At 45.7% G+C, this 22,953-nt stretch overlaps 1 protein-coding gene and 1 long non-coding RNA gene across 6 annotated transcripts in view; one reads left to right on the top strand and one right to left on the bottom strand.

The window, feature by feature from the left end:
- The window catches only part of BMP2 (bone morphogenetic protein 2), a 203,322-nt gene that overhangs the window by 3,213 nt on the left and 177,156 nt on the right, over nucleotides 1-22,953 (bottom strand). The window lies entirely within an intron of this gene.
- Nucleotides 1-22,953, top strand: part of LOC109145106 — a 158,174-nt gene that overhangs the window by 110,206 nt on the left and 25,015 nt on the right. For all 4 annotated transcript variants that reach the window (XR_005604142.1, XR_005604144.1, XR_005604143.1 and 1 more), the window contains 3 exons: nucleotides 11,140-11,186; nucleotides 14,412-14,497; nucleotides 21,659-21,821. This is a non-coding gene — a long non-coding RNA (uncharacterized LOC109145106). The remainder of the gene's footprint in view (nucleotides 1-11,139; nucleotides 11,187-14,411; nucleotides 14,498-21,658; nucleotides 21,822-22,953) is intronic.

The raw sequence follows: 22,953 nt of genomic DNA, 5'->3' as shown, positions 1-22,953 counted from the left end.
TTACTGGAAATAGTTCCCTAAAAATAAATTGAAAGTCTAAGTGATCAGGAAGTTTACCTAAACTTCAGAGGCAGGTTAATATGAGAGTACTTTGGACTGACTCCTTGGAATGGCTCTTCTTGGAGAGGGCAGAGCATTACGGGTGCTCTCCACTCCTCCATGGAATTGCCTCGTTAGTCTGCTCCTGGAGATCAGTTGTTCCTACCAGATACATCCTTCCAATTCTTACGAAAAACAGGCATCAGTGAGATTTGGGCTACTGATTAAAAAATGGAAATAGAGGGTCTCAGACAGGAAAGGGACACTTTGCAGAAAGTACTGAAAAGCATCTTATCCCAGCATATTGCAAACCTGGATTTAGTTATCCAGGAGCTGTAGGAAGGGATATTCCCAGCTCCCTACAGCCAGCAGGAGGGTGATGCTTCTCACCAAGCCCTCATGACCAGGAGGGAGGTTTGCAGCCTGTCCTGCTCTTCCTCTGCCAGGGCTGAGTGGGGGCCAATTTCCAAGGCAGCATTTTATGTCACTGGCATTATCCATAAGTGGCTTTGGAGCGGGTTTGCTGGGAGAAATTAGCCCATGTCAGAAGACTGACAAACCTGAGAAGTAATTTGGCCTCTTATATTTGAGCCAAATTACTGCTGAGCACAATACGTGTGCTGCTAACGAAGATGAGACTGTTAAAAAAGGTGACAGGACAAAAGTTAACAGACAGAACTAAACTGTTACAATTTTGACAGTTTAGGGTTTTTTTAAAAAAACCCTCAGCTTGCTGTAGTCTTGGAGCAGCTGCAGGGAGGAGGGTAGGAGCAGCAGAACAACCTGCTCTGATGTGGAAGGGACTGGGTTGCAAACGTAGTTTAGGTGACAAGATTATGATAATGCTTTTTAATATATTTATTACACGTATATAGAGATATATTTTTGTGCACATGTGTGGGTGCAATTTAGTAAAATTATTGAATGTGGAAATATACAAAAGAGTTTAAATTCCAGTAGGGTCACTAATTTCATTGCATTTTGTGGTTTTTGTCTGAAACAGCCCATTTCAGCTGCAGAGTGGGGCAGAGGGGCACTTGTGCTTCATCCAGAGGCAGAGCTGTCCTTTTGAAAATGAAAATCCTTAAACCAGCTCCATCCAGTCTGAGGAAAGTCAGACATTGCCTAGAATTGGTCAGAAAACAACCAAAGGGGTTTTTTCACCCTAATGTACGTAAAATCTCCATGGGAATGTTTACATTAGACAAGTGCCTGCCAGCTTTACGAGGACAGCTAAATCCCACTGGGGACATTGGATGCCCCTGAGCCTTTAGGCTGAGGTGAGTTCTCACCAGAGCATGGTGCAGAGCCTGTTTCCTAAGTATGGAAAAGAGGTATTGTTTTCAGGGATGCTCCGTCTCCACATCCCAGGGAAATCTCAGGGCAGGAAGGTGGGTGGTTTTGCAGTTTAAACACTGCACAACGAACCCCATCCCGACAAAATGCAAACCCCACGGAAGGTAGTGTGAAACCTGCCTAAGCTGGAAACCTCTAAATCTGGCCCAAAAAAATGCCATTCCCTGTGTTTCCTCTCCAGAGACAGCATCCTTTTTCTCACCCCAGGCTTCCTATGGAGATCCAGATACCTGTGTGTCTGTATGCACAGGTATATGCACAAAAAAGCTTTTTTACAAGGAAAAGCACCCCCGGCACTTGCTAACCCCTGTGCTGAGGGCAGCTCTCCTGTAGGGTTCAAACCTGCCCGTGATAAATGTGCTGTTATTCTGGCTGCAGGTTTTTATTTCTGGGGATATCAATTGGATTCTTATTATGAAAGCAGAAAATTGGAGTTACATCTGGTGGCTGACATGTGTGACAGTATCACTGCGAGGAATTCCAGTTTCCTGAAGCTTTTCAATTAACTCGGAGCACTTTTCCTCAGGTGCTGCGCACTCGGGTTTTCAGCATGCGCCTGCTTCCAAGTTGTAAATCAAGGAGTGGGTTATTGTACTTTCCTAGGAGCTCTTGTGCCAGTAAAATGAAACAGCAAATAATAAACCCCAAGGAGATTTATATAGCCCGAGTTGATGAAACAATTACTTTCTCATTCCTAGGCTCGCTCAGAAAGGTGGGTTAAAAATAACTGAAAATTTACAAGAGCCTAAAACCGAATCTGAAAAGTACAACCTCAGCAACTTATTGGGCTCAGCCTAGTGAGCGCCAGATTTACTGTTTGCAATTTCTTCAAGTTGTTCGGTCATTTTTTTTTTTTTTTTTTTTTTCAACTGCCCCTTCCCCAGGCTGATGACAAGCCTTGGCAAAAACATCTGTGCAAATAAAGCAGGGGAAAGAGTGGAGGGACCTGGCCAAGAGCTCTCTGTGTCTGCTATGGCAAAAATGTTTGATAAAAGCATCCTTTCTCCTGAAGCCTCTTGGGTTGCATCTCATGTGGCAGATGAAGATCCTGGTTGGGTCATGGGTGCAAGAGCCTCAGCTGGGCTTCCCAGGCTGCTCAGAACAGGGCTGAAGAAACCTCCACTGTTCCTTTGGGAGGGGGTGAGTGAGGAGCCTTAACCTGGGCAGGGTGGTAACATCTCCCCTGGGGCTCCAATCTCTGCACCCAGCACTGTTAATGGCTTGTTCATTGTGATTTTTTTTCCCACTCAATACCTGTGCCATGGTGGGAGCAGAGACCAGATCTGGTTTTGCAGAGCTGTCACCAGCTGAGCCTGACCCATGGAACGTTTCTGCCAACAAGGACCCGGTGTGGAGGATGTGTGTGAGGGTTTAGGACAGGAGCCTGCAGCAGTGAGCCCAGCAGATGCCAGGGCTCCAGCAAAACACAGTCAGCGTGTCTGGGAGCAGGGCAGGGCAGAGAGAGACCAGCAGGGAGTTGGGACTGAACTTCAGTGCTCCAAAGCACAGGCACAGTTATCCCAACCTGACCCATCGGCTTGATAAGTGGTCTGCTGACAGCGTTGCAATTAAGGTAACAGCACTTTCCAGTGGGGAGGTCCCACATTCAGCTGGAGCACTTGGGGTAAGAAAGGAACAGGTCAGTGGCCATTTCCCTCTATCCCTGGTGATGGCAAATTCTTGAAATAGTGCACTGCCCCTGCTTTTGTTCTGCTGGTACTGGTGAATACACTGGGAGCATCTCCTCTTGCACAGCCAAGATGCCGTCGTGTCCTGGTTGTCCTGTTCCTCTGTTTGAGCTTCCACGGGTCTGTCCTCTGTGTGAGTCATTCCTGACTCACTGTCACGTCGAGGACATGCCAGGTCCCCACACACCTGGGGACAAACACAGGATTGTTGTCTCTGTGTGACCCCCAGCCTTGATCACAGGGGGTTCAGACCCTTTGGAAAGCATCTCACTCTCTGCTTCCTACCGAGACCTCCCAAGGAAATGGTGATGTGCTCTGAAGCCCTGCTTCAGGGAACATTTTTGTCCTACTCTTCCTTTTCTCCTGGAATATGGGCAGGTGAATAGCGTGTTCCAGATTGGAGCAGCGAGTCCTGCCCCTTCAGCTCTGCATCACACCATGTTCCACCTGCTACCTCTATCCCAGCAGTCCCAGGTGGCCAGCTGGGATGCTGGCACCTCCTTATCAAAGGCTACTGGTGAAAAAAGCTTTAGCCTACATTTTCCTGTACAACTTTTGTAGAGTTCATTCTAAAGGCAAGGTGGAATGAAGAGGTTTGTTTGGTTTCCAGAGATGTTTTTGTCATAAATCAGGAAGAACACAAGAACATAGAAATGGGCTATTAGATGGGGGAAGGACATTTTGCTTTCCTTTCGATGGAAAGTTCTTTCTCTCTACAAATACGTTTGGGTTTTTTAAAATACTCTTTCTTTTTTTTTTTTTTTTTTTTTTTTTTTTTTTTTTTTAAGGAAGGAAAGCATCAACACATTGCTTTCAGCTGGCCCTGGGACATCCTTGTGACTGTCCCCAGTGAAATTCGGCTCTCCCCAGCCAGAGGCCATTCCCCCGCCACCATCAGGCTGCATCTATCAGTGCCACAAATCCTCTAATTAAAAATGGTGGCTAAAATAATGATACACATTTTAACGGGCCAGTTTCCCCTCTGAAGGTTGGCATGTGATTCTTATTTTCTGTTATATAAATCTAAGGGTGGGATTTTTCAAAACCACTTGGTTCTGCCCTAATTCTTCTCCTATTGATGTCAGTGGGACTCTCTTACCCCTGGACTGTAATCGGAGCAGTTAAGCCAGCGCTGAGAGCTTATGAAAACCACATCCTAACTATGCTCCCAGACCTCACCCAGTTTTCTGCTTTCATGGCATGAAATTTGTTTTCATCCTATTAGATGTGCTGGAATGCTGATGTCCAAAGGAAGCTCCCAGGGATTGAGTTGAATATTAATTCTGGCTGGGCTTGGCTTTGTGGGTTACGGCTGAAGCGTTTCTGTGAGCGTGGCGGGGCCTCTCCTGGCACAAACGACATCAGCGGGATCAGGACAAGTCAGAGCTGGGCATACCCTGCTCATCCCAGGGCCTCAGGATTTAGAGAAGGCACAGGAAGCACCTTGGTCTCCAGGCAGACACCTGCCTGGACCAGATGACTCCACCAGCCATCCCAGTGCCTGTGTCCTCAGTGCTGGAGACGAGTCTGCTGTGAGTGGGTTTGGGGCAATGTACCTGAAGTAGTGCTTGCTGCCACTCTTATGGAAATTGGTGTCCCAAATCTGAGTGAGGGATCTTGGCTGTAGGTCTCTGGAGCTCTGTTGGCTCAGGACACATCCAGCCTGCTGAGAACTATGCTGGGAAACAGCTTGTGTGGGGATTTTTCAAGTAATTGCACTTTCCACACAGAACCATTTGGGTAGAAGATACCTGCTCATTCTTCAGAGAGAAGTGCCAGGTTGCTGCTCCCCAGGAGCTTGATCAGTGCTTTTCATTTTGATGCTTTTTGGGTATTTTCTTTTTTTTATCATTTTTGTTGTTGTCATTTATTTGATGTGTCATCTGCAGTTGCTCTAAAAGTTCTGCTTTGCTTCTTAGATTCTTGGTAGAAAGTTGACCTCTCTTCTTTTATGAAAAAGAAGCCAAAAACCAAACCAACCGAGAACCAACAGAACAGTTCCCTAATTTTAGGGAATTTTTGTCCTCTTAATGTCACTGTACCACCTTTCCTGTCAGGCATGCTGGCAAAATCCTGTCTTTTGTGCTTGAGTTAATTTGGAAGCAACCAAGGAGAGGGAAAGGTGGCTGTGCCAGGTGATTTGCTCATGCTCAGCAGCAGATAAAATGTGATGGATCCCGTCCCAGTGACCTCTGCCATCTGGGGACTTTATTGGGAACCTGGTGGAGTGTAAAATGATTCCACCAGTGAAAGTTCATCATAGAGAAAAGCTTCCACCCCAGTCTCCATATCCCAGAGATGAAACCAACTGGAAAGAGCTCCAATCCCTCTCCCTGTAGCCAAGAAAGTAATTTTGTGTTCCCTGCACAAGCTGGACTGAACTCGGCCCACAGATGATTGCTGCTGTTGATCCAAATCTCCCAAAAGGCTGGTGTATTTTCCTGCTAATAAATGTCCCACAAATGTTTTGAATTTCTGCACTCATTAGGGCTTAGGGAGGCTATTTGTCAGGACCAAAGACGTCTTCCACAATAAACCAGCAGCTGTCTGCAAAGGGTGAGGAGACGTTTGTTGCCGTGAGCTGAGTCTGCTGTCAGCAACCAGGCCCCTGACCAGCTCTAGTAAATGTTTTATTGATTTAATATTAAATTAGCTGCCTGGGCATAAGGAGTGCATTATTTTTAATGGCATTCTGATATTAGGGACTGCAGTTTGCTAGAATGCACCTGTAAAATTAGTATCCCCCAGTATTCTGCAGGAGCCATAAAACGTAATGCTTGTGGTGCTCCGGAGCTCGATGTGGGTAGGGTTACACGGGACCCACTTCCACCCTGACGGCTGCACCAGTTCCTGCTGCCACAGGAGGAGGAGGTCAATCAGCTCAGAAGGCTCATTCCAAATTCATCTCCTCTTTGCTCTGAAATGGGGTGAGTGGAGCCTGTGAAGTCTGAGTCCTAATCCCAGAGCATCGTGTCTGACAGGGCAGCCTCTGTAGGGGGGCAGTGCCAGAGCAAATTCTTTTCCTCAGTTTTTGGTTTTTTTCAGTAAATGGAATAAAGGAGAAAAAAAAATTACAATTAAAAAGCATCATTTGTTCAGCCCCAAATGTTTGGAATTTATCATTTTAGTGAAAGAAAAGGCATTTGGAGACAAACAGATCTTGACATTTAAATAAACAAGCACATTCCTTAGTGTAAGAATGAAAATACTTGAATATTTGCTCATTTCAGATTTTAAAATTTTTTTTTCAAGAACTGGACTGTGAATTTAATACAGGGAAAAATTCAGCCCAAACAAAAAATAGTTCAAATACAAACTAAAGTTCTCCATAGCCACTCTTTTCTTGTCCTTAAGGTGTGTACCTGGTAAATGCTGCCTTTGGGTTTATTAAGGCTGTGAAAATGCCACGTTTGAGCTGTTTATGTTTTTTAACTCCCTCAGAAAATGTTCATGACAGAGTAATATCTTCTTAAATGGCCTTCAGTGGGGGATTCTGAGAAATCCTGGGATTTCTGGGAAGTTCCTTTTACGTGGATTTCACAGTGATGAATCACAACTCCGAAACAAGTATGGATCCAGGGTACACCAACAGGCACAAAACCATGATCTTAGTATGTCCAACTTATAAAAATAAAAACCTTAAATTAGAAGTTGACAATGTCAGGAGATGAGGTGTGATACCAAATTTTGTGTATTTTGTCATTGAAGTTGCTTTAAAAACTGGAGAGCTGAGGGGTTCTGAGTGACCAGGTTAATTCCGAGCGGCAGCCGTGGGTAAAACAGCGATCCAAGTGGATTGAGACCAAAATGGGCACCCAGCAGCATCTGATACAATGCAGTTTTCCACTGCTTTCAGCAAGATCACTCTCTTTATGCACCTTATTTGATGATCCTGCTTCTGCAATTGCTTTCTTGGACATACCTGTCAATGAAATCCATGTTTTCTTACTCCTAAGGCAAATGTTGACAAGAAAAATGTATTTTTTGTCATGATTTTCCAGGTGACATCTAAGTTTCCTTCCAAAAAAAGTTGAAAATTTCACTGAACTTACTTTTTCCAGCGTTTTTGGCATCAAAATTCAAATATCTCTGTTCTGGGGAAAACGAGGGAAGATGGCACAGAAAATGGAAACATAATTTAGTAGAGATCAATCATTGTAAATATTGTCAGTCCAACAGACAAGGTTTTTGTAGGACCCAATAATGAATTTCTGAGGTGACAAAGTCTACCCAGGACCTCTCTCTGGCTCTGAAGCTCATGAGTGCACCGAGAGCATGGAGAAAACCACGGAGAGAGGATCTGGGCAAAGATTTCTGTCGGCTTTAGTAGGTACTAAATCTTGACAAGCTGCTGGTTTTTATAACATGATGTTGATGTTGTTCTTCCCTTCTTTGCCCACCTTCCCTCTTGGCATGTGACACTCATTTGCCACCTTTCCTGTGGCGTTCAGAGGTGAGCACAAAAGGGGGGTCACTGTTGGGTGATCGCTTTTTGGTTGACAAATACAGATAATTCCTTGCCCAAGCAACTTGAGCTGACGGAGTCAAACCATACTTTTTTCAAAGGATGTGGTGGATTTACTTATTTGTGTTTCTGTGTTTGATTTACTACCACATGATTTCATTAAATAAGAACTTAAAATGGGGATTTCTGCCAAGCAACTTTAGGCAAGGCCCATATTTCACAAATCCCTAAATTTGAGGGTGGTGGGTGGGGGAATAATCATATTTTTCTAGCAGATGTCCATTCTGCCTGTGGACTGGAGTTTGGGGTGGTTTGTTATTACTGTTGTTGCTTTAAAAACCTTGTAAAATGACGTTTATTTTCCTCCTGTAAGATAATGAACTTGAATTTTTCAGTTCCATGAAGTTGCTGATAACTGTAATGGCTATTCATTCTCTAATTAATAACAGCATCAGAGGGAATAAAGGAGAAATCTTCAAACAGACAGCATTTCAGGCTTGAGCTGGTTTCAGATTCAGGCAGGATTTCTTGGAGCTCTCCCCTGCCCTCCTCCAATCTAAGGCCATGCAGCCCATGTTTGTTGGTATTTTTAAGTAGATAAAAGTATGTAAGAAAGTTCCTCCTTTTAACTACTGGATAGAAAATCCATATCCTGGTAACTCAGCTGTCCAGATCATGTTAAATTTCAGTGGAAGAAAATAAGCAAATGCAAAGAAGAAAATGCCAAAGAAAATGCAAGGAGGGAAGAAAAAGTGATGTAAGTTGGCCAAGAAATAAGTTACATTTCCTGGCCCAGGCTCTGCGGTGGTGTAAATCATCACCACACAGCTTCAGCGTAGCCATTCCACTTCACCATTAGGATGGCTGTGGATGCAAACTGAGGTCACGAAGTGATGCCATTGCTAAAGTTGGGCTGGGGAGAAAGGCACGCTTGGGCAGGTCTTGTCTCCATTTCTGAACTGGGTATCCACTCCTCTGCTCGAGAGGGATTTCTAGGTGACACCCAGCACGGAGAGGTTTGGGGCATTTTGGTGGTCCTGGTCCGCTGCCCACTAACCATCCCCAGCAGACTGCTATTGTTGCTTTGAACTATTCCAGATGAGGCTCTGGAGATGTTTGGGAAGCCACTCCTTGGAGCTTGCGCAGCTGCCCCAAGCTCAGGGTCCAGGCCAGCACACACAGCCCCTCACCAGAGCAGGCTGGCTAGGCAACCTCCTGTGGGTCAGCCTCAAGGATTCCTTTCACTTCATTCTGCTCTTTCTTGGCCATTTTGGGTTTGGCTTCAGGTGACAAAGACCATCAGCCATCTCCCGCCCAGCACGTCATGCCACTGCTGGCCTTTCAAACATCTGAAGCATTCTGGCCAGTGGCAAGAGGAATTGTGTTTACATCTTCTCTGAGAGATGTCCAGAGTTGAGAGAAAAAAAAAATGGCCAAGACAGTGCTTTTGGCTTATTGTTTGAATATTTAAAGACATTGCATCTGGAAAGTATTCCATTAATTTGTGGCTAGCACCCATATATCAAATTCATGAGCTTCCAAGTAAACAGCTGTCACTGAAGCTGCCACAGAGGGAAATTGGCACTGCTGGCTTGTGGTGAGCAGAGAGGGAACATGCTGGTACAGCCTAATCCAAGGAGGAAACATTAACCCAGATGTGTAGAGGACAATGAATGAATTGTTCTTTAGAGCTCCTCAGCTTCTCAGCTGGAATAACACGAGACACAATTAAGGCCTCAGACTATTCTGTTCCCTCACACGCATGCACAGAACTGCACACACCATCGCAGCCAGGAAGATGGGGTTGCATCCTACAGCTATAGACCATAAACCAGCCTCTGAGTTGTGTCTGAGGGACAGCTGCCATCTGTGCTGGAGGCAAATCTGTCTCCAGGCTGCTTGGATCACGTAGCTGTTGTTTGATATTCACAGAGCTTGGAACACCAACACCCATTGCTTCTTCAAGGAAGATGCCAGGACCCATCCAGGTGTCGGTGTAGCAGGGGGCACAATGGGGTGATTGTCAGAAAACTTCAGGTACTATGGGGCTGGTGGCAGTGCCAGGGGCCTCAGCTGGAGCTGGGATTTCCCATGGGAGCAGCTCAGAGCAATGCAAGGAGTTCCAGCTGAAAGTGCCAAGGTGAGGGCTCAGCTTTGGGTTTCAAGTGCTGCCGGGGTTGGCAGAGCTGTTTGTTGTGCAGCCCGGGCCTGGTAGTTCCAGTTGCCTGTTCGATCCATCTGTTTTCCATGAGGTGCTCAAGTAAATGAACCCATTAATGAAGAGGAATTGTGTACATGGAAGTGTGACAGAGACAATACCATGATTCGTGTTTTCTTGGGAGGGGGGGTTACAGAAGGGTTGGAAAACCCCGTGGGTGCGTTGGGGCACCTGGGGAGGCTCCAGCTGAAATGGAGGAAATGCAGCAAGAAGGGTTTCCCATCCCCTTTCCAGAAGGGAGGATCTGAGGCCTAGAGAGAGGAGGTGAGTCCTCCAGTGAGGTGGTTGCATCAATCCCAGGGAAAACATGGATGACACGGGAAAACCCTTTCCCACTCCTGCCCAAAAGCTGTTCTGGCATCTGCTCTGGATGCTCTGGCACCCCACCGGGCTTGGGATTTACTTTCTGTTTACTACCCAACCCAAAGTGGGTTTGAACTGGTGACCTAAAGGTGAAAGGCTCTGCATCTTATTAGAATTACTGTGAGCTGCTGAACAAGTCCCCCATGGCAGTTAAGATTTGATTATGGTTCTAGAAAATGCTCAGCTTTTACAATTAGTGTCAAAGCAGTGGTAAGCCCCTCTTTGATTCCTGGGTGTAGGCTCGTGCTTTTCTTAACCTCACACATATGCTGGCATATTTACAGTAAGTGCTCAGGGGTTTGTTTTTTTTAATTTTTTTTTTTTATTTTTGAATTAAAAATGAAAGTTCCCCAGGGAAATTATGCAATGGGAAATAGCCACTTCAATAAACTTGACTCACACGTTTTATTGATTATGGTAAATTTAATTATTCTATTTAAACCTTGCTTACACACACACACAAAAAAACCCTATCCTTTTCTTCCTACATGTTTTTTCCTGTTTTTGTATCCCTCTCTGCAGACCAAAACTGTGCTATATGTTATTTTAAGCTTTTTAGAGAAGAAATACTCAAGGCTAAGCTTCTTCCTCATAATTATAAATAAAAATTAGAGTACCTACCATAAATCTTTCTCAAAACATCTTCAAATTGAACTACTAATTGTGAAACAGCAGTAATTATGGCTTTTAATGTAGCTCTTTTGCCTCTGCCATATATTACGTGCACCACTTTCACTAAGGGAGACAATTACTCAAGTGCAAAGGATGTTAAGAAACCCCAAAATAACAACAAAACATAGAGCAAAATCAGTATTTCTCTTCCTCGTGACTTCATTAGGTGACACTGTTTGTTCTCTTGATACTCAAATATTGCCCAGAGGTTTTAGTCTTGTTTGGAGACCACTGCACTGAGGTTTTTAGAGGCTACTGCCAAAAGGCAGTGAAAGAGCTGCTGGTTCCTGGGTCATCCCTGGGTCTGAAAACTTATTTCCCTTTTCCTTCTCTTTCAGGGAGCTTCTGCTACTTCTTCCAACCTGCTGAATTATGTTCAATCCAGGTAATCACCTTTTTCCTTCTTAAAGTTATGAACAGTCTTCCCTTCCTGGGGAAATGCAGTTATTCATTACCTTGTGACTGTTCCCATGACTGGGGAGTGTTCCTGTGGATGCAGGTGTGTGGGACTGAGGTCAAAGCAATCCTCCATGGCTAGAAATTAGGGTGTGGGAAGTGGAATTGTCCCTAGAGATGAAGATTTAGAAGTAATTCCCAATCTGTGCTCCCTCTTGAATGAGGGGCCTGTTCAGAACCAGCCCATCACAGCAGTGAGACAAATCACAATTGGTCTTCCTCCCCGATACTGCAGAATGGTCAGGAGAGGGCTACTTGGGGTTCTGGAAGCTGAGTTGACCAGTTTTGAAAGGGGAAGAAGGACCCAGTGTTTGTTCAAGGCTTTGCTCCTTCTGGATCCATCTTTCATCCAAGTTCTTTCATGAGACTGTCAGACCAGGGCTTCTCTGAACCCCTCAGCCAAATCCTCATCTGGTAAAATCTGAAAGAACCCCATTTATTTCAAGGGATCTGCACCCCCTCAGTCTGTGGGGGAGCCTGGAAGGAGCCAGTGAGAGCACCGGGATGCCGAAGGTGAAGTGATGGGGCTGGGATGTGGAAGGTTCTGGAAGCTGCAGGTGAGCAATATCTCCTTTGCTCTCCTATGGTTTCTCTCCTGGTGGCACATCGGACTGCCACCATTCTGAGCACAGTGATCAACCTAGCACCCTCCCGGGTACCCCTTCTTGGGAAAAGATGGACTTTGGGAAAAGATGCCATTTGCATCCTTGGGTTTCCTGCATTACAGTGTAAGTGATTCATTCATCGTCTTTGTGCCATCGCTTCAAGAAGAAAATATAACTGGGGTATTCCATATCCTGGTGGGTTTCAAATTTATTTGCTTTATTCGTAAAGTATAGCTGGAAATAAGTATTTGCATATTCCTAAATGACCTACACTTAAAACTAACCACTTCTGATGTGAACTGGCGAGGCTGACATGAATTAAATGGATTCACTCCAGTTTGCACCAGCTGAGGATTAGGCCCAGAGATTCAAGCACGCTCTGTTGTGATGACCGTGAAAAGAACTTTGATTAAAGATGAGTTTGGAAGCAATCAAACCAAAGCATAAGCCTGGCTGATTTCATTTGTTTCCCTGGCAAGCCATGGATTTCTGAGAATGCAACCTTGTTGCAATATGTATTACAGCAAATCCTTCAGCTGATGAGCCCTTTGCCGCAGATGTCACTGTGCCATAACTCCCCAAAACATTTCCATTTCCTTCTCTGTATCTGTCACCATGCTTGCTCTGGCCACCGTGGTGGCTGATCCCATACTCAGCTTTTGGCCTGGATGACACTCAGAATTTGCAGATGGGCCAGCCTAGGACACGTGTTCCTGCTGGGCTCGGCTCTCGTCTCCCCCCTCGCTGCCTCCTTAATGAGACTGAGAGGGCCTGGACCAACAGCCAGCTCCTCAAATGGCAACAAAAGCCTCCTTGTCACTATGCAGGCTGGCTCAAAGTGGAGAGGAAAAGGGGATTTTTTGGCAGAGCTGTAGATTGCAGTCACAATATACAGCTCATCACCTATTGCTGCCAGTGATGCTCTCTGCTCAGTTATAAAAGTCACCTCCTTGCTCCCCTTTCCACAGCTGTGGCCATGGGCTCAGTGACGATTGGCACACCAGGAGCTATTGTGGGTGGCTCCCGTGGTGATACAGAGAGAGACGTATGAGCAATACTCCAAATGGAATCCCAGACAAGAAGGAACTTTGAAACCTGACTTAAGAGTTCAAGAATAAGCCCAGAAGAAAAATTCTTCTTCTACTTTCCCTCCTGAAAAGTGAGCCTGAGTCAGTTGTCTCCATTCCTGCTTTCCATGGTCTTGTATAAAACAATCTGCATGAGAACTTGAAGGTGAAAAAGCCAAAAGCTTCGTGCTGTAAATCTTGAAATGGCACAATTGCAGCGCTCTTGGCATTTTTTTCTTCTGGATGTTTTCCTCTCAAAGCAAAGTGCAGTCAAAAAAAGCAACCTTTTTTTTGCTCAGTGATTCCCTTTTGGCATGTTTCCAAGAAAGAGATGTGTATTCCTTATATTTAGCCTGTTAACCACATGCATATATGGTTATTCTGAAGTTTCACCAACCCTTTCTATTTACTACTGCTTCAGACAAAGCAGGATCCAAGTGCTTTTGGAATCCTTGCTATCCCAACACACACAGACCTCAAGGTTGGAAGGACACTGCAGTATTATTTCTTCCCTGCCCTTTGTTATTAACATTCTTATTAGTGGCAATAGCAAATGCTGTCCAGTGTGGTGCTGCACATCTTCAGCTCCCATGGGAGTCCCTGACTCCATAGAGGATACGTGCCTGGGATGTACAGGCACTGTGGCCAGTCCTGGCCACCTTCCAGCCCATCTCCAAATGCAGGAGGAAGAGGGGCATTGCCACAGAGGGAGAACCCTGGGGTTAAGGTGCTCCTCACAGGCAGGGGATCCCAGGGTGCTTTGGGAACATTTTCTGCAGTGCCTTAGTCCTGGTTAGTGCTGAAGATGCCCAGACACAGTGTGCTGACCACCTGCTTTGTTTCACAGCAGCACCATCACATTTCTTGAGCAAGAAATATTAGCTCTCCTGCTCTTCACAGGAGTCCCTTGATCTCATGGGGGTAAAGAAGAGCTTGATTTTTCACCATCTCTTCATATTCCTTTAGCCTGTTTGATTCACTGATTCATTTGTACACTGCGAGTTACATTCAATTTTTAGGCTTTATTGGTTTTCCTTTTTCTGTTTCTTTTTGTTGTTATTAGTTAGCTCCAGAAGGAGCAGCCTGGGTTCTTTATCTGCCCATAGGCACAGGCACGTGGGTTTCTTACTTTGCCATCCCTTCCCAAGATTTCCTTACGTTCCCCTAGAATCTATCTGTAACATGCACTGCAGAGCTGCTCCCCAGGAGAAAAGGCTGAGAGTCCTACATCAGTAGCTGAGCTGAAGCAAACCTGGTAAGGACAGCCCTGTGCCCTCAGAGCCCTCACCAGCCCCCTTGGCCATGGGGACATCATGGCTGATTTTCCTGCTGGCCAGAAGCCCCGTCCATGTCACTGCAGACCCAGGCATGCCCAAGACAAGAGCAGCTGGTCATGCCCCATCTCTCCTACTGCTCTTTTCTTTTTCCAGACTTTACTATGTTTATCCTCTTAGCACCTCTGTAATTATCTCCCTGTAACAGATGAGAAACAGAAGAACATGGAGGTTTTGCAATTTGAGCTGGGCCACGCAGGAGCTCTTTGGCAGAGGAAGGCAGCCTCCTGAGAGGTGAGTAATGTCCTTTTGTCAGTCCCATTAGACTCCTGGTTGTATCCTCACACACCTAGAGACAAGCCCAAAGTCACTGAACCTGACCCTTCTGGGACTGATGGCAGCCTTCCACCACTGTCCTCCCTAGTCCCCAGCACAATTCCCAGAGAACTGCAGAGTAATTCCAGTCTGATTCACTTTGAAGGCTCAGGTCTTCTTTATGCCAGCACTGTAAACATCATTTTAGTTTGACAAATACACAGAAAATTCACAAAAGCTGCAGCCATGGTGTGCAGTGTCCTGCAGACTAAGTTTGCCCTCACAGCTATATTTTAGCCAGTGTGACTGGAAAAGGGAATCAGATGGTGCTTGGCTTCGAATGTGTGTGTATGGCCACTCTACTGAGTGGTTAAACCCAGGAGAACTTTACCAGGAACCTGACTATGGCTTTAGACCCTGAGTCAGCAGCAGGACTCGAGCGGAGGCAGCTGCGACAGCTTCAGGGAGACTGCGCTGAGCAAAGACTCTGTAAAACAGAGCAGGAGACCAGGTCTGCTGAACATCCTTCCTGCTGAGTGAGTCAGCAGCAGGTTAATTAGGCATAGCTGGGCAGGGAGCAGTAGTTATGACAGAAGAGCTTTAGTTGATAGGATCATTCTCAGCACAATAATATTAATTAGCAATTGCAATAGGGAGCATGAGGCAGGTGGAGCACTTTCTGTCAAGGTATTTTTGTAAGGAATTAGCCTGTATAAACACCCATTGTAAGTACATTGTCCTTGTCAGGTGTAATGACTGCCTGGGCACATGGCATCCCTGCTCACAATGGAAAGATAATTAAAGACGCAATTCCACACTCCGGTGCTTCTCCCAGCTGCTAATGGTGTCACTGGAGAGACCCAAACAATTATAGTAGGAAAACACTGGGGGACTGTTAACAGTGATTTCCAAAGTGTGGACAATAAATAGATGGAGAAAATGCTGTGAGCGTTGAGCCAGCCTTGGAAAAAGCTAGAGGAAAAACTGTATTTCTGACGCAAACATGGAAATTTGAAATGGGAGTGAGGTGCCTAAACATCTTGGAGGAACTTAGACCCTGAGCTTGCTGAAGCCAAATCCCACCCTAGCCTAGAAATAATTTCATATTTCACAGCCTTCACATTTTCCTCAGATGAATGTTGTTCTTAGAAGCTTATACAAGGAGGGCGAATCCTGAAGACATTACTTAAAGGAAATTTCTATTCATGTCGCTGAATAGTCACTACTGATAATCCTGGTAATAATTCTCATGAAAAACTGTGTTACACTGCATGTTGTAATTTATGATGTACAGCAAATAGAATATATTGTATAACTCAATATTACAGGTCTGCATTACATACCTGCAATATTATGCTCTGGTAATTAAACCAATTAAAGTGCAGTTATGAGCTCATTAAACCCAAGAAATATGAGATGTCAATCAATTCTATGTTTATCAAGATAAAATCTTATCAAAGTCAAATGATTCAGGCCTTCAAACCAAGTGTTCATTTATGTCTCTCTTTAACACTCCCTGAGAACATGATCCAGAAAATGCCTGTATAGACAGATGTGACCTGCACACAGTCCGGCTGCACAGGGAACTGCTGCTGGATATTTTTACCTCCTTGGTTCCCATGAGTCATCCGAGTGGGATATTCTGTTGCAATCGTAATGTTTTAAATATTTAACACCATCACATGAGTCTTTGCAGATCTGATACAAGCAAAGCACAGCTCCCAGTCAGGTATGTGAGTTTTGCACCTTGTCCCTCAGAGAATGCCAGAATGACTTGGGCCGAGCTATCCTGCTGAGGTTAGATGCCTTTTCCCAGGTGCTGCAGTTCCTAAACTGGTCCTTGCAGAGTTGGCAGGTCTAGCTCTCCCTCTCGGCTCAGAGGTGATCCTGAATTAGTTCTTTTGAAGTCACCTGGGACTGCTGCCTGCCTGCCTGGAGCAGAACATTATACTCTGGAATAAACATACTTGGGGCAGAAATTTCCTTCCCACTCAAGTTCTCCCATGGCTTTTATAGTGGGGATAAGGTTTTGGGCAAAACCTCACTGCCATCCCAGTCAGTTGCTGGGGGTGTTTGGTGGAGCTGAGTGACGGCAAGTCTGGGCTGTTGCTGTGTGTCGAGAGGAGAAATTTGGTACAGCCATGGTGGTGGTCACAGGGGCTGCAGAAGGAATAGTTCAAATCCTACAGAGAGGCAGCAGAGGAATGGCAGTGACAGGGAGTAATTGAGCTGGGTCCTGAGAGTGTCAGAGATATTTCAGGCTGTGGAGGGCAAGGATTGCCCTCATGTTGTGTTTGTACAGCATCTGAACACTCAGCAGGCCTTGGTCTTGACTGTCATCTCTTAGGGGGGCTCTAACATAGGCAATAATAGCACTGATGATGATGATGCTGATGCTAATGAGAATCTGATGATAGTGACTTTTTCACATGGTCCAGAAAAGCCCCACGCCTCAGGTTCAGCTCATCCAGGGCAGAGGAGCTGTTTATGTTTACACTGATTTCTGGTGGGAGGAGAGTGTCATGCCCAGAGATCAAGTCCACTGGGAGAAAAGAGAATTATGGAATGATTTTTCTACTGTGAGTAACAAGATTATGATCAGAAAAGGAGGAGGGAGAGAGGAAAATGTAGATAATATTGTTATTATTAAAATGAAAGAATTTGGATGTAATCATAGCAGTTAGGGAAACGTGTTTTTAAAGACCTTGAGAGAGGTCACAATGAGAGTTTACTTTGTAGATCTAATCACAGTTTACAAGACCATATTCCAGTTCCCAGTGGTGTCCATAGTGAACAGCAGGACATCAGTAATTTTCCAGATGTGGCTTTTCCCCCAGAAGGAGAACAAAACCCGTGAGAAGAACTGGAGTGACCCAGCATTGGGGGAGCCTCTAAACTCCTTTTGTCGGGGATGCCCTCACAAATAGTTTGGTTGTTGCCTGGTGACACTGGCGTAAATTCTTCTCCCATGTGACTGAGCCCACAAGAGAAAAGGAGAAACTCGGAGAGAGATCATAGGTTCTAATTTTATGGAAATGTCTTCATAAAACAGAGCTGAAGCGTGCATACCTGATGAGCATTTGGAGCCACATCAGTAGGGGGGGAGAGGGGAAGGATGTTTGGTGCCAACAGGGGACCTTGTGAAATGTGCCAGTGCAGAGGAGATCACGATGTAAGCTTTCTCTAACTTCAGCAAGCATGTGCTTGTGTGGCCCCCCTTTGCTCAAATCCTTCCCTCATCCACCCTTGGGGCATTGCCCCAGTCCCACTGCAGCACAAGCACTTTTCAGGGCTGACCCGTGGGAGTGTTCACAAGGGACTGTGGAATCACTGCATATTGTCCTGGTTTTGCTCAGAGAGAGTAGTGGTTGAGGGTGCAGCCCTTCAGAGGAGTGGACTTGGAAAAGTGGAGGAGGAAAAACGATGTTCCCCAGGAAAGGAATGTGGAATCATTTGGTGTCTTCTGGAGGTTGTTCGGGCAGCCTGGAACCCTTGCTCCAGGTGACTCTTTACCTCTGCCTTGTGTGCTTTGTGCCCATTTTGTGACTGACATCAGCTGAGGGAGAGGAGCTGCCACAGTCTGGTGACGATACAGCAGTTCCTGATGTCACCCTGATGCAGCTGACTGACTTGGCTGACTCTGGAGGAGCAGGGAACAGTCTGAGATGCACCAGAAGCAGCCAACTTGCCTGCACGGTGCTTTCAGGTAGTCTCTAGCTCAGGACTGGGCTTTGCTTGCACCTCTGGTTGCAGTCAACATATTGTTACTTCCCCACAAGAAACGGAGGGATTATGACAGTCACATCTTTCCATAGGAACAAGGAATAGAGTTTCCTAATGAGCTGGAGAGGGAAGGAGGAAATCTCAGTCGGGGACTGTTCCTCTCAGGGCAATGGCACATCAGGAGCTGCTTGGCCAAGCAAGCTCTGCCTGCCCAGGAGCTGCCGAGCCGAGCGGGAGAGCGGCTCCAGCCAGGGCTGTGCCAAGGAGCAACGTGCTGCTTTACATGTTACTGAGGATTGGGCCAGGGGCTCGGAGGAGAAAAGGAAAAAGCCCTCATGGGAGATGGCCTATTTTTAATGAGCCCAAACTTCTTCCACAAATTAAGTGAAATATTTTAAAAGGAAACAATATTACTTTGGTTTTATTTGTTGCAGCTACTTAGTTACAGCTCCACGTGGACACAATTAATGGAGGAAATAGAGTATTTTATAAGCCCAGGACTCTGAGATAGATATTTTGTGACCATGTGAAATTCTTTGCCCTAATCACCGTACATTCCATGGGAGAAGGTTGTATATTGCTGAAGATTATTAACCTGGGTTCCAAAAATGTGTCTAGTCATTGAATGGCGAAGGTCAAAAATTGTCGTGGCATTACTCAGCGACAAAGTTTGCCCTCCACTTTCCACTAAATTCCCTGCTGTCCATCTCTGGTTCAGGTCTGTCCTGATAAAGTATTCCTCAGCAAGAAAGAGAGAAATGTCCTTTCTGCTGGAGCAAGTTCGATTTCCCAGATCCCTTTCAGACTCCCTGCGACTTCATGTAAATCACTTGGACCTTTAGCACCTTATTCCTCCATGGTTTGGGATTTTTTAAATAGAATATGATTTCCCCTTTATTTCCTTATTTACAGCATGATTTTTTCACGGCAATGAATGATCTTGTTTTGGGGGTACCTAACACCAACCTCTCTGATCTTTGCTGGTCAGAGAATGAAAACAGATTGAGGTAAAACCTGGGGATGAACACTGTTTAGATGAGTTTCATTTGTGCTCTGTCCTGCTTTCTTGATGATAGGCAATGACAAAGAAGGCACCCTTAGAAAAAAAAAATAATGTTTTTTCATTCTTCTGGGACTGCCTCAAATCTCAGAGATGGGACCCACAAAATGGGAGTTCTGGCAAGAGCGAGTGGGGCAGCAGGGTGTGATTTCTGGATGGAGAGAGCTGATAATTTCCTCAGGCGATACAGGTCTATGGGCCTCATTTATCAGCCATCCCTTCTCCCAGGCAGACCTAAATATTCTGCCTTTCAGCTCCCAGAGCAGTGCTGGGCAGACTGCATTGCAACAGGCTGTAATCTCTGCAAATGTCCCGACAGCGAACCCAGCAGAGGAGTAAATAAACAAACACCCCCCTTCTCCTTCCCCTCCGCCCCATGATAAATTTGGGTTACTGTACACGTCACTGCTCGGGCCGTGCAGGGCTGCTGTGAATCCATTAGTAGGGCAAGGGTGAGTGACTTCTGACTTCAGCGACCCTTAAAGTTAATCCAGCATTGTAGGGGCAGAATTAAATGTGATGAGCTCAGAAAGTGTGATAAAACCAGATTTAAGTGCACAGCTGGACAGCAACCTATAAAGGCAGAATTTAAAACCGTAATAAAAACTTTGTAATCTAATTACGACGGCAGAGTTAAAGGTGAGGTATTTGCAGCATGATTCACATGCACCATGGCTAACCTCTGACATCTTGAATATATTATGTGGTTTCTTCACTACAGGAGTAATTTTTGAGTTACTCTCTCACACTACATGGTTCCCTACATTTTATTCTCATGCACTGTCTCTGGAAGTTGCAGGGCAGGGCAAAAGCCTCTGCCTTCCTGTACTTCTGGCTTGAGGGGTTTCCAGGCTGCTCCTCCCCACACTCTGGGCACCTGGGCAGGGGTTGCAGCAGGTGCACGACACCTCCAAAATATTGCAGCTCCTGAGAGAGTCCGAGGAGAAATCGCAGCAAGAGTGGCCACGTCTAGAGCTGGTTTTAGCCTAGCTAGAGCTTGGATGCAGGATACAGTCCCAAGCAGCATTGTTGTCATCCTGTCTTTGTTGCAATTGGCACCCAATTAACGCCACCACTGATAGCAGCGCTCTCTCTGATTTCAATGTTGGCTTGTCCAAACACTAAAGGGAGGGGAAAAACCAAACTGTGAACCCTGCCTGGCTCTCTTGGACTGCTGCCATTGACAGGGCTTGCTTTGCCCATCTGGTTCAGAGGGCTCTCACCAGGATGGGCACTGCCAAGTGAGACAACAACCTCAGATCCAAGTCTTCTGTCTGCCAGCAGAGGGGTTCAACACTAAAGCAGGGCTCTTCCCTGGCTCTCATTAAGCATTGTCCAGCATCCCAAGAGCACATCATGTGTCTGGAGGTGTAGTGGTGGGATTTAAACAAGTTTGCCCAAGTTGGTAACAGTTGGGCAGTTCTCTAGGAAAGGCAGCTGGAGAGAGCTCGCTTCCTTCAGCCAGCCTATATCGAGATAGAAATTTCAAATTAGGAATCTACCCCATGTGATAGTTCTGATTTTTTTTTTCTGCATCCCAAGCACCATCTCAAAAATGCAGCAAAAATGCCAGAAGAAAATCTTCCTATACAAAGTCTGTAAAGCTCTACACTGGGGTTTTTTTTGAGCTAAAATAACTTGGTGGCATTTTTGAAATCAAGTTGCATTTCATTTCATTCTTTTTGAATTTAGCTGAAAAGCTTTAAGTCTGACTGGCACAAGCTATATGCCTATAGCATAATGCTTACAGGAGGGGCTGAGAACAGCCTTGTCTGTAGAATCAGCATCCCAAAATAAACTACATCCTCCCTCAAGGCAGTGTGAACCCAGCTGATCAATCTCCACAAATGTTGTTCTTAAACTGATGAAATATTTCCCATGTTTGTGAAACCAAACTGAAACAGATCTGTTGCTTAGGTTTCCCCAATGAGTAAACCAGTAGTATTTTTCCTCAAGGAAATGAATACGTTTTTAGGATACTGTGTTTCATAACATGTCCCTCTTTTTCCCCTTTTATGAAGCTAAGAGGGGAACAGCAGAGCCCTCAAGGACACCCTGTGAAGGGTTCAAGGTGGTGCTCTCCCAAAGGAAGAGGGGCATTGGAGAGCCGATGGCTAAAATAGGTGATTGATATCAGCAGTGGGTGGGAAAGAGGTATGGGCTGCTCTTGGAACGGGACTGCTCAAAATTCCAAGTACCTTTGTGATTGTGGGCCTATCTCAGTACTGATATTTAAGAGACAGAGATCTGCTTTTTGCTTTGGGGAGAAAAAGATGTTATGTGCATATATTGAGTTTCCATGTACACTTCTGTTAGTCCTGAGATAACTTCATCCCAAACTATCCTTCTCTTCCTAGAGCTGTACAACAGCCACACCGGGAGAGAACCCTGCACAGGACACAACAGCTTCTAAAATGTGATCAGGGACTACCAGAAAACACCACAACAAACACCCCAAAACACAGGAAGGAGCCTGCCAGCTGCAGGAAGACAGCGAGGATCAACAGAGCAACATCCCAGGTACAAAGAGGGTGAGATCCCACGGAGCCCAGGCCAGCAGCCACACACTGCTCCGGTGGGGTTAGAAATCCCATCCCGTATGGCAGCTCCAGCTCCCACGTGCTCCTGCTCCCTGTATAGGGAAAGAATAAGGGAGCATTTAACACCCTTAGTCTGCAAGATACAGACAGGAGGTGGTAAATACCTTGATAAGGAAACTGGAGTGAAAATACCCGCTTTAGGCAATCCAGATTTTATCAGGGAAGTATGCAGGAATGAGTAACTGCCTGACATGCAGATGTGCCTCTGCACAGTGCCAGCAGCCTGCCAGTCCCCACATCTGGCCCCAGGCGACACGCTCCCATTTCCAAACCCATGTGATTTCCGGGGTATGTTGGGGAGGTGTTTTTGCGTGGGGTTCTCACTTAGGCAATGCCCAGAATGAATCTTCAGCTCCATGCCTGGAAGAATCTCTACACTTAGCACTGGAGACTCGTTTTTCTGCTGTTAGAAGCAGCTTGCCTTGTGAGCGAAGGCTGTTGCTCTGCTTAGCAATGACATGCATGTCACAGCATGGGAATCCATGTATGCCAGTTGAGAACAAGATCCTGGAATCCAAGGGCTCGGCAAAGTCATAAAGAAATTAATCCTGTGTATTGTTCAGTGAGTGGATGGCGTCTTGTGGACCGTTGCTGTCGCTGTCACTGTGGGACCAAGAGAAGATTTGTGCCCAGTCCCATAATTTGTATCTGCAACATGAGTCACAAATTTGGTGGGAATGGTTGGAAACTGAAGTGCTGTGAACTGGCAGAACGCATAAATTCACATGTGAGGAGGTATGGAGCTGGTGGGGAAGGAACTCCAGGGAAGCTGTAACAGCACCAAGCCTGTCAGAGTTCAAGGAGTGGATGATGCTTGTAGTCGTATGGTTTAGTTTTAAATAGTCCTGTGAGGAGGCAGGGAGTTGGACTCAATGAACTTTATGGGTCCTGCCCAACATGAGATATTCTGTGGTCTGATACAGCCAGTTTGAAGAATTATTGCTTGGTCTCTTACTGTAGCCCTGGACTCCAATAGAGGACAAAGGAGTGTTGGCTGTTCTCCCTCATACTCCAGTTCTCTAGGGAACCCATTGCGTGGGCTGTCATCAACC

This window comes from Corvus cornix, chromosome 3 (genome assembly GCF_000738735.6).
Source record: "Corvus cornix cornix isolate S_Up_H32 chromosome 3, ASM73873v5, whole genome shotgun sequence".
Classification (NCBI taxonomy): Eukaryota; Metazoa; Chordata; class Aves; order Passeriformes; family Corvidae; genus Corvus; species Corvus cornix.
This window is presented reverse-complemented; position numbering and strand designations above follow the sequence as displayed.